The 14,875-nt window shown below is 41.4% G+C and overlaps 1 long non-coding RNA gene across 1 annotated transcript in view; it reads right to left on the bottom strand.

The window, feature by feature from the left end:
• Nucleotides 1-63: 63 nt before the first annotated feature.
• LOC308652804 overlaps nt 64-14,875 on the bottom strand; it is a 603,613-nt gene continuing 588,801 nt past the window's right edge. The window contains exons 2-3 of the long non-coding RNA XR_014022899.1: nt 435-1,939; nt 64-402 (exon numbers count right to left, since the gene is read on the bottom strand). This is a non-coding gene — a long non-coding RNA (uncharacterized lncRNA). The remainder of the gene's footprint in view (nt 403-434; nt 1,940-14,875) is intronic.

The following is a 14,875-nucleotide window of genomic DNA, read 5'->3' as shown; positions in this document are numbered from 1 at the left end:
GAAAACTTATAAGAGCAGTTTATATTTTCTTTTAGCATATTCAATTCAGAATTAATGTAACTACCATATACAAATATGATGTATCATGTTACAAAGTATTTTAAAATAATCACATACCCAGTTTATGATAACTAGGATTGTCATGTTATACACACATTAAACTAAATTGATAAATATGGAAAACTTGAGGGTTAAGACAAGTACTGCAAAAATTGTTTTAAAAAAATAGGTTTGATTCTCAGCACCACATATAAATAATAAATAAATAAATAAAGCTCCATTGACAACTAATAATATATTTAAAAGAAAAATAAAGTAGGACAATATCAGGTAAACTGGGTGATCTTGAGCCTGAAGAACTGAGGGTAAGACATACCTATATCATAAGTTATTAAGTTAAACCTGTTTCTATATCATAAGTTATTAAGTTAAACCTGTTTCTTAACAGAATTCCTAGCTTAAAACTTGGGAGTTTGTACATAGTCCCTCTCTGAAAGATTATTTGTGAGTGATGTTCACATTCTGTAGGGCCAGTGTTAAGGTTCATTTAGGGTCAAGTCATTGATAAGGAGATATAACCCAGGGACATTTAACCACTTAGCCACATCCCCAGGACCCACTCACCCACCCCTGCTTTTTTTGAGAAGGTTTTGCTAAGTTGCTTAAGGTCCCACTAAGTTGCTGGGGTTGACTTTAAACTTGGAATCCTCCTGCCTCAACCTCCCTGCTGCTTGGATTACAGGCATGCACCACCACATCCAGCTAACCACTACTTTTAGTCAGTTTTAAATCAAAGTTGTTCCTTTGTCTTTCGTGATAAAGAAAAAATTCTTGTTTGTATTTTTATTCATTAACCCAGGTGTAAACTCAAGGAATTGAGAATGAGATAAGAGGCACTGCTGAAGACCTAGTTAGCATGAGCCCAGAGATAGATCTCTATAGATCTGCTCTGTTGGGAATACACATTGCACTTTGATATTCAAAGCAGAATTTACTCTTAGAGTTACTGAATCATTCATTGAGGAACGATATAGAAATAAGAATTTTATTCACTATGGCTTACATGATCTCACACTTAACCAAAGCTCATGAGACCTGCAATATTTGTGAAATAATTTGTGTGGAATAGGTTCATTTCAACTTCTTGTTTCACTAAAGTTTGAGAATCAGGCCAAATCATCAGAAAGCAATACTATCTGGAGTACTTACCTAGTACCTCTTTATCTAATATTAATGTCCTTGACTTCCACAAATAGTACTAGTATATGATGCATCTATTTGAAGGAAATACAAAGTGTATTGCAAAAGTCTAATAAATCTCTTATCACTTAAGTTCATTGATGTCAGGATTACTGGATAATTTTGTGCCAGCAGAGTTTCCTCCTCTAACAGATATATATATATATATTTCCTTCTGACCTTGAGAATACAAGATCTTACCAGTTTCCTTGCTTTAGGTGCCATGAAATGTTGCATTTAGTTTATCTCTCAACTGAAAGAATGAAACCAGCCATTTTCTGCTCCCATAGTCTATGTTCCATTTTTTTGTTGTCATTTACGTTCTTCTCCATACATCTTAACACAGAATTGATCCTTCATCATTAGCAAAATGTCATGTCATTTCTCCTTTAAGAAATGTATTTGTCACAAAGAATCCACCATTATGTATAAATATAATGTACCAATTAAAAATATGGAAAAAATGTATTTGTCTAGAGAACTTATGTTGGAAGTGCTCACATTTGCCATGATGTATACAGCCTATCCCCTTGCATGCCAAATATATATATCTTTTTCTACAATTAATTTATATAGAGTAAAAACTAGAAATCACCATATCGAGGTCTCAAGGACATAAATAGCATACACCCAGTGACAATGGTGAGCCTGCCTTCTCATTGCCATGAGCAAGACTGACATCAAGAGGCACATCAGGCACCTCTTATTGTCAGTCTTATGTGCGTTTGGAGGAAGGATGTGGAGAAGTGCCAAAAGTTTGCAGCCATTCCTGGAGTATGAACACATCCTTACGAAGCTCCTATAAAAGTCTTAGCTGGACTCAGAAAACAAAGAGGAATATTATAACTGGCCATTAGAATTTTGGGGTCTAGAAATTCCCTTGAAGCCTTTTAACTCTCAGTATCCTATCTTGCCAAATTAGTCCTATGGAAATTTTATGTTTTCCTTTGAAATGTTGGAGTTAAGTAGAAAATCTGAATCCAGAGCAAAGAAATCAGGGTGTTTTTTGTTTTGGGTTTTTTTTTTTTTTTTGCATCCTTTATCATAAGCAGTATTATTACAAACCTGTGTGCTCTCTGAAATGCACTGTCCTTTCAGAAATACTTTTAGGAAAGGTAATATGTTTATGCTATCAGGAATGCTTTCTGTCAGGGCACATGATGCATCTAAAAAGGGCAAAATGAGCTCATTTAATAATAGAAATAGCCCTAACTGTACAAAGCTGTTGTTGCATTGCAAGAATGGAATTACCAACAAAGATGTGATTCCTTGTGCAGCCCTACTGGACAAGATGAGATTCAGGAGTTAAAAGTTTATGCCAACCAAAGAAAGGCCTTCAGTGTTAGGAGTAAAAATTAGTGCTTTGCAATTTCTCTTAATTCTCACCTACCCATGTAGAGCCTCTTAGTTTTTTTTGAATTGCCCTGTTAAGAAACAATTACTTTTATCCCAGTTTTTAAAACCTTGATTGAATATTTGATTTTCTCAAATTATTCCTTTTGACTGTCTTCTTTTGTCCAATAAATCTAACCCTTTTGAAAGTTATTAGTAGAAGCCATTATAATTTCAACTAAATTTATTTCCAGAAATCTTATATACATTTCTTCTTTAATTTTCTTGCCTTGAGATATGTCTGGCTTCCCAAGGCTATTAGAATGGAAATAGCTACTTTTCTGCCAAAACTCAGGATCCTGAGTTTATCTTTTCAGAATACCTCAAAAATGAGTGTGTATTGAACATCCCTGACATTTGCTGCCTCTGCCATTTGAGAGACTGTGGGCCCAGGCACAAAACCACTTCCATTTCCACATATTGTTTCTTCTTTCTAAACATTTGACACATTTACATTCTTGTAATTACTATGGTTATAGCTGAATCAAGATTGTGGAGTGTAATTTTTGTTCATGTCAAAAGTACTATGTTATGGTACCCTATTGGTGGAATGAAGCATTTGGACTTGGATGTTCTCGTTGGGCACCCCCCTTTGATACAATTCACCAGCTGTGTACTCTATGATTGGCTGGACTTTTGATGTGCAGATACTACAAGTTGGTCACAAACTTGTGTACAATGGACCTGTTCTGGTTCATGTGAAAATCAACATCCTTTTTTGTGTTCCTGGGTGACAGGATGCTACAATACTATTAGCATTTGCAAAGAGTGTGCTCTGTCCAAGGGTGTAACCACAGATCTTGGGCTGCTCAGTTTGTGTTTCTCTATTATGTGAGAGACACAAAGAAGCTGAAGGCTGGCAAAGGCCTGTCAAATCTTGTAATGTAGCGCTCGACCCCCAAACTCCACTTGGCCTCCAAGCATCTCTTGTTCCCTGTCCCACCCCTTTCCCTGAATGGGCTCTGAGGTAGGTAAATGAATTCAGCGGCCTGGTAGGCGGGGATTCCTTTCTGACCTCATTCCTGTACCATTTGTTTGCAGGCTTGTAGGGGGAGAGGAGGACATTTTGGAACCCTTTGTGTCAAATCATTTTCTTGCAGGTTGGGGAGTTAATGGTAACTTTGTCTGAAGCCAGCCAAGCAGAAAGCCTCCACAGATGAGGCGTGGCATGCTCAACCTCCTTACAGCTACAAGATGAGAATATGGAAATGAGGAACTTTCTAGAGCAGATGGATATGCAGCATGTCTGCATGTTCATCATCTCATAGTGGGAAACTCAAATCTTCCCATGTATTTAAGCATAAAATAGTTATTTGTTTTAAAAATATTTTCCCCTTTCTGAATCATTGTGGCTTTTATACTGATGTCTGTAGTTTGAGTAATCTTTTATGCAAACCAATTATTTATATATTCTAAAGTAGTTTAAAAGCCTCCCAATATCTGGCTAATTGTATAGAGTATGGTGTGACTAGAAGAGTGATATATAAGTTTTTTTGCCCTCGGATTTTCATTGTTTATCTAAAAAATGAACTACAGCTTTTAAAACAGTGATAGCTCTAATTTTGCAAAAAGAAAAGAGGCCCAGAGAAAATAATAATTTTTTTAAGCTAATGTTAGAGCTACAGACTTGATATCCTGATGCCCAGGCATGTTCTGTTCTCTCACATGAAGAATTAGGTACAGGGCCATGATTCAGTGCCTCCACAGCCAGGCATTTTGCAAGATAAATTGGAGTTCTGAGTATTAATGTGAAACCTCTCAATTTTCAAATTCTAGCAGCTAAATTACAGCTTTCTGTTGATCTCTAGCCTCAGTGGATTTTGGTGATGCTACTGATGAGGCTTTCTTAAAATAACATGACTTCTAGTCCTTCTTTGAGATGCAGCTTTATTATGAGGCTGAACTGGAGGGAAATTCTCATTTATTAAATATCTACTATGCTCCAGGTTTTAAATACATTGCCTCACTTGTTTTTGTTTTAACATACCAAGGTTGGCATCATAACCATTTTACCAACAGGTCAACTCTTTAGACAAGAGGTTGTCTGAAGTTACACTGCTCACTAATTGATAAGGCCTTTTATGAGAGGCCATGTTAGTTTGACCAGAGCCTAGAAAAAGAGCAGGTACAGATGGGATGGAGGTGTAGTAGTAGTTTCCTTCCCACCTATTCCACCACCCTGAGATAACAGTTCCTTTTCATGCAGTCCACTATTATGGTTTAGATGGAAAATAAAATTATTAGAGTATGATTGTTATAACTTAATCATTGCCTAAATCCACTGATATGGGCTAACTGGGTTATAACTATGGGCAGGTAAGGTGTAGCTGGAGGAAGGAGGTCACTGGGGTCATGTCTTTGGGGTTTATATTTTGTCCCTGGTGAGTGGAGCTCTCTGCTTCCTGTTGCTGTGAACTGAGCTGATTTCCTCCACCATGCCCTTCCACCATGATGCCTCACCTCAGTCCTATGGAGTCAGCTAACCATGGACTGAACCTCTGAAACTATAAACCAAAATAAACTTTTCCTCCTCTATGTTGTTCATGCCAGGTCTTTTGGTCACAGTAATGAAAAAGCTGACTAAAACAAATTGGTACCAATTGGAGGGGTTATTACTGTGACTAACCTGACCATATGGTTCAGAAGTTTTGGAGCTGGATTGCAGGGGAAGGAATTTTTGAAAAGCTTAGAGATGCAAGCTGGAAAACCTTTAGAGTGCCATAAGCATAGTTCAGTGGTGGGAGCTCAGAAGACCAAAATGTCCGTTGACTGTGGACAGTAAAGACTGGGCTCATGAAGTTTCAGAGGAGAAGGAGGACTCTATTGGAATGTGGACTTGAGGCCATTCATGTTACATTCTGGCAAAGAAACTATATACATTTGGCCCATGTCCTGAGATTTTCTGTGATGCTGAATTTAAACATCTACACCTAAAAATATAATAAATGTTTTAAAAAGTTAAAAAAAAAAGTGATGGACTCATTAATGTGGCATTCAAATAGTGACATAGATATTATGGGTGGGTTTTTTTTTTTTTTTTTTTTTTTTTTTGCCAAGTTTACTATGATAATCAGGAGGAGAAAATTTTGAAAAACTTGAAGTTTGACCAGAAAAGTACATGTAAAACTGGGGCTAAGGAAATTGAGGTTGTTAAAAACATTACAACCACTAAAGAGACACTGTGTACTTTACCCAGAAACAATAGGAAAGATGGCTTGAGAGCAACTTGGAATTGACAAGGCCACACCTGTCTTAAGACTCAAGGTTGTAAAGGTAAAAATGCCTTTGAGACCATGGGGGCACCCTGCTTGCCCAGAGGGGCCTAGGAAGTTGTTTTGCTGTGCTCAGCCACCCAAGCACTGAAAGACTGCTGCAAGCCTGGTCCCAGGAGGCTTGGCTACTGCTCAAGATGGTAGCAGACCTTGCATCGTCCATGTACAATGATGCCGGATGTAGAAGTTATGGGATTGTGGAGCTTTCCACCAAGATTTCAAAGGAAGGACTGGAAGGCCAGACAAAGTGTTGCAAGATCCTAGTCACCTGCAGGATGCCCCTGAGAGGGCAATTCATGACCTAAGAAAGAAGCCAAAGCTGCAGTGGAGACCCCCAAGATTAAGAGATGCCAGTACTGTGGACCATCTGCCAAGGACCGCTATAGGAATCAAGCAGAGACAAGCCAAAAGAGAGCCCATGTCGCTGCAACCATCAAGGCCACAGGGGCAGAGCTACACAAACCCTTTGGGGAAAACAACACAATACCTTGTGTCTCAGGCACTCGATATGGAGTTACAGGACTTGTTTGCCCAGCTGGATTTGGATCTTGCTTTGGTCCCATCCTATACTCCTATTTCTCCTTTGGGGAATGGAAATGTTTCTCCTGTGCCATTATATATTGGAGATATATATATTGCTTTTGATCTTTATAACAGTTTGCCTTGAGTTTCCAATGAGATTTTGGACTTGAACTTTTGAGGAATGCTGGAACTCTTTGAAGTGTACAAAGTGTATTTTCCATTGTTAAATGATTATGAACTTTCATGGGCTAGAAGTGGAATTTTATGGTTTAGATATGAGATGACCCACAAGCTAATGCGTGAGACAAGGCAAGAGTTTCCAGAGGTAAAACAATTAGATCATGATAGTTGTAACCTAATTAGTGAATTGATTCACTGATATGGATTAACTGGTTTGTAACTATAGATACAGTAGGGTGTGGCTGGAGGAGTTAGGTCACTGGGGTCATGTTTTGGGGTTTATATTTTTATCTTTAGTGAGTGGCACCCTGCTTCCTGTTGCCCTGATCTGAACTGCTTTCCACCATGATATTCTGCCTCATCTCAGGCCCAGAGCTATGAGTCAGCTGTCCATTGCCTGAACACTCCCAACCTGTGAGCCAAAATAAACTCTTCCTCTTCTATGTTGTTCTCATCAACTTTTTTTGGTGACAGTGAAAAAAAATTAAACTGCAAAAATGTGTGTGTATTCATACAGAGATGCCATTATGCACTACTTCCAGCTCCATGGATAAGTCAAAACCTTGTTTGAAAAGAGATGCACATATTTATACAGAAGCTTTTTGTTCTAAACATCAAACTATTTCAAACTCTGAAAGGCCCACGGGTGAATGTCAACAGGGGAAAATGGCATTTCTCATGCCCATTTTATACATTTTAATGAATTCTGAATGTTGAAGGCACATTTTATTTTTAAAATTCATTGAGAAAGAAGTAAGCCAGAATCATCATCATTATTTTATATTTATTGCACAGCTTATATAAAATCATCTCACTGTTGCTTTATCATAAGGGATAGTCTGCTATCTGCTAAGTATGTGTGTGGATGGGTGTGGATCTAGCATTTTTGACACAGCTCATCTGATTCATGTCTTTTTACCATCTTCTCCTTCCAATCCTTGATCCTGGCACAGTTCACTCGACCCATGTCCTCACCTCTGTTACTGCTACTGGCCATCATTTTCACCTCTCATGTACCATCCACATTCTTGACAGAATGAGCTATCTAAAATTAAAACGTGATCATTTGATTAAAATCTGCTTTATTCCCCCATCAATAAGAGGATTTGATTGGTTTTTACTAAAGGCCCTTGTCACGTTGAACCTTTGTGAAAGCTTTGATTCTGTTTTTATGAAACTATCTTTTATAAATAAAACTCTCCTTAATTGACATATAGCTTTCAGAGTTATTATTTCTAGTCTTTTAAAGATATTAACAGACAAGAATAATCTCTTTTTTTTTTTTCCCTTGGTACTGGGGATTGAACCCAGGGGCACTTAACCACTGAGCCACATCCTCAGCCCTTTTTTTATTTTATTTAGAGACAGGATTTCACTGAGTTCCTTAGGACCTCACCAACTTGCCAAGGCTGGCTTGGAACTTGGGATCCTCTTGCCTCAGCCTCTCGAGTCCCTAGGATTACAGGCATTTGCACCACACCCAGCAATTAATCAAATCTTAACGGAATAGTCTGGTTCCTGTGCTAAATTTCTAACACAGTTAAAACTGCAGCACAGACTGCATTTCTAATTCCTTTAACTATCAAGTTGTTCTCTTTTTTATTATTATTATTAGTTTGTTTATTTGGTTTTGGCATTAAAGAGAGTCTTGATAATTAACTGCCTTCTGAGATGCCAACTCTCCTGCACAACCAGTGGACCATGAGTGTTCTGTGACCCTTGGTGTCCTTGAGATCCTTTTAGAGGCCCAAGAGACAGCATGATTTTTTATAATGCTAATGTGTCCTTATCACTGTGTTGATAGTTAGGGTTGTGAACTAAACTACCACTTTCTTCAAGGAATATTTTGGTTCAAAGCATGGACTGACAACTTCTGTTAACTCAGACTTGATCATTTAGCAGGTGGATTCTCACCCAATGAGCAGAGTGAGTCTGCCACTTCAAGGAAAACAGCCCTCTTGTAACTGTTGCCAACAATAAAGCTGCATATTCAAACAAAAATGAGAATTTTGAAAAGCTTTTTATCTTCCATCATGCACTTGACAGATTCTCAGTAAATTTCTGATGAAATGGTGGTGATAGGAATGAATGTGATTTTTTAATATTGAAGAATGAATATACACCAACCTCTGGAAGATCTGCATAACCCAGGGAATCCATATTTACAAATGGCCAATCGGGGATGGGTAGAGAGCCCTACAAAGTGGGAGGCACACTAATGGATTTTAGCTCAGAATTTGACAAGTTCAATGATGTGTTTCAGATTCTACATTACTACTAACCTTCGTCAAGTGTAGGTACAGTAGATTTGCAATTACCTGAAAAAATTATTAAATTCATATGTTTTCTATTACATAACTGTGAGGCCAAGTTTTCTTCCTATACTTCAACCAGAACAACAGATTTCAATAGACTTAATGCACAAGAAGATATGAGAATTCAGTCATGTTTCATCAAGACAGACATTCAAGAGAAATGCCAAAATGAAAACAATGCTCTCACCACTACATGCATTTCTCATAAGTGTTATTTATGCTAATATGATTATGACTTTTTAAAATAAATTGATAAGTATTTAATGTTTTCTGTTTTAACTTTAAATATAATAAATATCAAGAGACACAACCAACAAACACTTGGGGTACTCAAAACTTTTAACATTAAGATTTTGAAAATCGGGCTGGGGCTGTAGCTCAGTGGTAGAGCACTTGCCTCGCATGTGTGAGGCCCTGGGTTCAATCCTCAACACCAAATAGAAATCAATAAAGATACTGTGTCCATCTACAACCAAAACAAAAAAATTGAAAATCACTGTTTTTATTCTGTAGTGTAGCGTCTGATCCTATAGCCAAACCGCAGAATACAAAGCAGTGACTTATTTGAAATTACCCTTTGTGTAAAATATCTGAAGATCTGCTCTCATGACAATTACCTCTTGTCTCTTCACCTGAAATCAGGATATATCTATGTGAATGGTGACTTCCAGAAGGTGGTCCAGCCAGGGTGTGAAGTTAGAAGGTGGTCCAGCCAGGGATCCCCATGTGTGAGTTGTGTCCAGATGACCTGTACCACTCCACCAGGACTGTTCTGCCTAAGATCCCCAGTGGCACCCATGTCATGACATCCATTGGACAGTGGCCAGGCTACCCTCACGACCACCACTGCATTCTGCACTCTTGGCCATTGCCTCTTTGAAGAACTACATGTCTCTTGGCTTCCATGACAGCATGCACTCCTGGTTTTCCCCTCTTTCTAGGTGTTCAGTGTCTCCCTTGCCAGTTCTTCCTCTGCTTTTCAGAGCTCTGTCCTGGTCCTCCCTCAGTCTATCCACTGTCCCTGGATTTCAGCTACTGTTAAAGCTCCAACCATAGTTTAATCACCAGTAATTCCAGGCTGGTGATGAAACTGGTGCCTCATCAGCTTCATCACCTGCATTTCTCAAAGGTCCTTCAGAACTGACCTCAGTATCATCCTCCCCAATCTGCACTCAGTCCATTCTGCCCTACTTCACTTAATGGTGATATTTATCTTTGTGCTCAACTCAGAAACTAGGAGTTGTCCTTGAGTCTTCTCCCTCCCCTAATATATACATCAAATCATTCTCTAGAGCCTACTGGACCCCTGAACATCTCTCAGCCCTCCATGCCTCTCCCTGTCTGGTCTGGCCAAGAGCTCCTGCAGAACCTCCTCATTTCCCCTCTTGCTTTCCCCCAGCCCACCCTCACTACTTCAGCCAGATGATGTTTTAAAGCACAACATATACTTGTTATTCTCCTGCTTAAACCTGTGCTACTGATTGTCCTCATGAAAAGACCTAAAGTCACCAGTAAGGCATTTGGAGGCCCCTAGAGGTGTACCTCTGCCTTCTCCAGGCGCCCATCTGAGAACCTCAGTCACACAAACTTTCTAGGTCTGTTTAAATAGACTCTTCAAACACACTGGGTGCCACCTGAGGCTTGGGCACGTGCTCTTCTCGACCCCCACTTCCATGTGCCCCACTCACTGCTACTTATCCTTAGGCTTAGATAGTACCTCCTTTGGGAGCTCTTCCCTGACCTCACCCCTACTCAGACTAATTTGATGCCTCTGGAGCACCCAGAACTGTGCCTTCCTACTACATGCCATGTTTCTAATTACGTTCTCAGTGTCCATCTACCCCATTTAGATTGTAGATTCTGAGAGATCAGAGACTTCATCTGATTTTCACACAATGCAGTGCCAAATACAATAACTTATTATCAAATCAATGAGTTTATCAGAATGTCCTAGCTGTAAAGGATTTTAGAGGCCCAATCCCAAAACAAATATAGCAAAAAATGAATCCCTGGAGGACAATATGGTGAGGCTGGTTTGTTATAATAATGGTCTCTGAACCAAAAGACTTCCATAGCTCAATTCTAATCTGATTTTCTTTCTTGGATGGTATCCTGTGAATACTGTGAGTCCTCCAATCTGGTAGAACTGGGTTGTAATCCTGGCACTGCTAATTCCTGGCTGTGTGCTGTCAAATTCTTCTCTAAGTCTTGATTTCGTCATTTCATTAAAAAAGAAAAAGGAGAGTGTATATATGTTGTGTGTTCAGGGTTTTTTAGGTTAAAAGCCCAATACATTTAAAGCACTTAAATGCTTAGCATTTAATGATGAGTGTTCATCATTAACTATTCAAAACCAATAGTTACTAGGATGCTATTTTCGTGTAACTTAAGTTCCAGTTGTTTCCAAACCAAAGACAAGACTCACATCAGAAATATTGATGGAATCTTGTGTCCTTCCTGCAGGGTCCACTCACTCACCCTGACGCTGGATGTTTTATTTTCCAGAGATCTTTCCTGTGCTCTCTGTTAAGCAAAGGGTGACCCTGACCTTTTCAGGGCACTGCTTCCCCAGCCAGCCTAGATCAGCCGGCGGAGCTGCCCAGGCCCAGCTCTGCTCTGTGGATTCCTTGTGGCTCTGTTGTGCTGGGGCTATGGGTGGTGGCCTCAATGGACAGTGCAGCTCACAGCCTGTCCCTTGCATCAGTATGTTCAGGACAGGCCCCTGAGAGTACTACCTGTGTGGCACTGACTGGGTGGTGGTGTTTAAGGACTCCAAAGAAAACTTGAACAGCCTTAGAGGCCTGTTTTTCTTGAGAATATGCAGAGAATCCAACTTCAGAGAATTCTAGCATGGCTTGATGAAATGATATCTTTAGTGTGGCAATGTTAGGGGAGACTCTTTCAACACAGCGTATGGTGTTTTGTTTGCGGTCCCACAAGTTGATAGAGGTATCTCAGACTCAGTGTGAGGGAGAACTGCTTCTCCTGACTAAAACCAACCACACTCTTAGCTTCTCTTAACCATTGTTCTTCCTTTTCTTTGGCTGCTAGGAAGCCTCAGCCTATCCTTGTGCTGATAGGGAACTTTTTACATGTCTTGTCGATGGTATTAAACCTTTTTTTCTGATTTGATTTCATTTTGCTACCTTTCTCCCATTTAACTTTGAATTCTTCATCTGAATTTTCGTAGGTATTTCCAAAAGCTACTTCAAATCCATTCATCACATAAAGGTTACTGTGTAAACATAAATGTATGCAACCACCAGCAATACAGGAAATTTGTTCTCTGTATACCGAAGCCAGCTCCTTTGTAGCAGCAGGTTGCATGTCTGTAACCTCTTTATTGTTATAAAATAGGGAAGTGGATTAGGGATGGAAAGTAGTGTTTCGATGCCTGGTGGAAACCTGGGTCTCCATCCAGCCCAGGCTGAAAAGCCCACAGGGCCCCTGAGGTTGTGGAGAGGACAGCAGACAGGAGGCCTGAGCCAGTGGGTAGGAGGAGGTGGCAGAGCTGAGGCGGCCAGGACAGGATCTGCTTCACTAATGAAAGGGCCCTTCTTTCCAGGGGATTATAAGAATATTCATGACCCTTGAGATCAGCAGGTGAGGCTCTGCCCTCTCTGCTCATCCTTTGCGCAAACAGTCCGGAAAGCAGAGGTTGCCAGGATGAGAAAGGAACAGTGGGCGTGGGGAGCTTTTCCTGCTTCCCTTGGCCCCCCAGCCCCCTTTTATTTTCAGAGGAGGGCAGGGTGGGGGGCACTTGTCCTGAGGTGAATCAAGGACTGTGTCTTTCATTTCTAAAGAGCAGGCAGCGAGGCCGAGGCAGAAGTCCCGTGACATGACTTGAGACACAAAATGGTATCTTAGCATCGAAGACCCCCTTTGACAAGGAGAAGAAAAGCCCTTTTTTTCCCAGCCCGGATTAGGCGAGGAGGGAATTCTCCGGAACATGTGTGCATTGTTTTGCGGAGGGCAGCCAGGCTGGCCTGGGGCTTGCCTCCCAGAGTCAGCTCAAGGAAGCTTGTCCCATGTCATTAAAAGGGAAGGGAAACAGCAGGGAGTCTTGTTCCGCTGCTGCCCACCAAAGTGGGGTCCCCAGGGGATGGTGTGGCCCAGGAAATTGGCTAAATTAATGGTTGTGGGGGCCTCCCTGAATGTGTGGGCCCTGGAGGCAGAGAAAGGGCAGGGCAGGGAGGCTGGTCAGAGCACTTCTGATAAAAGGGAGCAAAGAGAAACACTCTCAGAGCAGGGACGTGGAAGCTCCTTGCCACCTGACGGGGCAGGGGGCAGTCGGGCTGCCTTGGGGACACAGCACCTGCAGAGAGGGGTCAGCCCCTTGCAAAAGCAGAGCCTCCAGGCAGTGTGTCCAGGCCCTCGTTTGTCCAGCTGATGCAGGCTGGCCCCTTGCTTTCACCAGCTGACAGGGAGGCAGGGAGCCAGGAGGTCACAGGTCACAGCCCGGCTCAGGGACCCTGGGGCTTACAAAGGGGGAGCCACTGCTTCCCCTGGCAACAGAGTCTCTGGAAAGCAGTCTCTTGGATTTGTCAATGTAAAGTGTCTCTGCTGTGGGTATCTACGTGACTGCATGACCAATGTGATTCAGCAACCTGTACACTCAGAAAAATGAGACATTATATCCCATCTGATTCAAATGTATGATGTGTCAAGGTCATTGTACTCTCATGTGTAACTAATTCAAACAAATTTAAAAAATTAAAAATTAAAGTGTCTCACTCAGAAATTCCTGGGAGAAGCCAAGTCCTGAAGGGAAGGCTCCTAGGCTTGGCATTTACAGGGTCTGGCCCAATCATAAAAAAAGAAATTTGTTTTTCTTATGAAAAAGAAAAATTTTTGTTATAAAGAAAAGCTTTCTAGTTTCCATGTCCTGGAAGCTGCAGCTGGAGAGATGAGGGTTCTGGGCTTCATTTTTCCCAAGTCCTTTCTTCCCAAATCTTGCAGGTGGCATTACAGAGGACTCAGGTGACCTTCATCAGCGGCCTGGAAACTCCTGACTCCCGCCTCAGCCTGACTCCCAGGGAACGTGGGAAAGACAACAGCCAACAACAGCCATGAAACCAAGTCGTGATTTTCCACGACCCCACACGTGTTGCCTGAGGCCACGGCCGATGAGCAGGCAGCACAGACACTCAGGTCTTCCTGGTAAGTGATGAATCTAAGTCAATATTGCAACGCAGACGTGGCTCCTCTGGCTCTACAAATATTGGACCAAAGACTTGAGTAAGGCATGCTATTGACAGTTAGGAGATGGTGGCATTGTTGTCTTTGTTACCATGAAGTGCAGCTCTGCAGAGCCTGGCCTAACACCCTGTGTACACAGAGAGGATGGTGTGCTGGGAGGCCTGAGTGTTTGCTCTGCCAATATGCACCAGCAGCCAGCCCTCCAACCTTCTCCCCTGCCATGGTTACGGCTGGGGGTGTTTAAAACATACCTCAGGGAGCAGCCAAGCAGTAGCCAAGTCACAAGATTCTTCTTCTTTTTTTTTTTTTTTTTGGTACTGGGGATTGAACTCAGGGGCACTCGACCACTGAGCCACATCCCCAGTCCTATTTTGTATTTTATTTAGAGACAGGGTCTCACTGAGTTGCTTAGCGCCTTGCTTTTGCTGAGGCTGGCTTTGAACTCACGATCCTCCTGCCTCAGCCTCCTGAGCCACTGGGATTACAGGTGTGCACCCCTGTGCCCGGGTCACATGTGTATACATATAATGTGTACAGCTGGATGACTCTCCACACACTGCCACCCCCTGGTATCAAGCATCCGTGTCAAGGACCCTGACTTCTTCTAACATCCCAAAGACCCACCCGTGTCCCCTTCCAGGCACTCTCTGCAGCAAGGGTAACCTCTATCTAGACCTCTAGCATACATTAGTCTTGACTGTTTTAAGTCCCAGGATTTTGAAACGTGGCATTGGAAACCAATACTACATGTGTTCC

This window comes from Spermophilus citellus (assembly GCF_964194105.1).
Source record: "Spermophilus citellus genome assembly, chromosome: 7".
Taxonomy (NCBI): Eukaryota; Metazoa; Chordata; class Mammalia; order Rodentia; family Sciuridae; genus Spermophilus; species Spermophilus citellus.
Note: the sequence above shows the minus strand (reverse complement) of the source record. Positions and strands in the feature narration are given on the sequence as shown.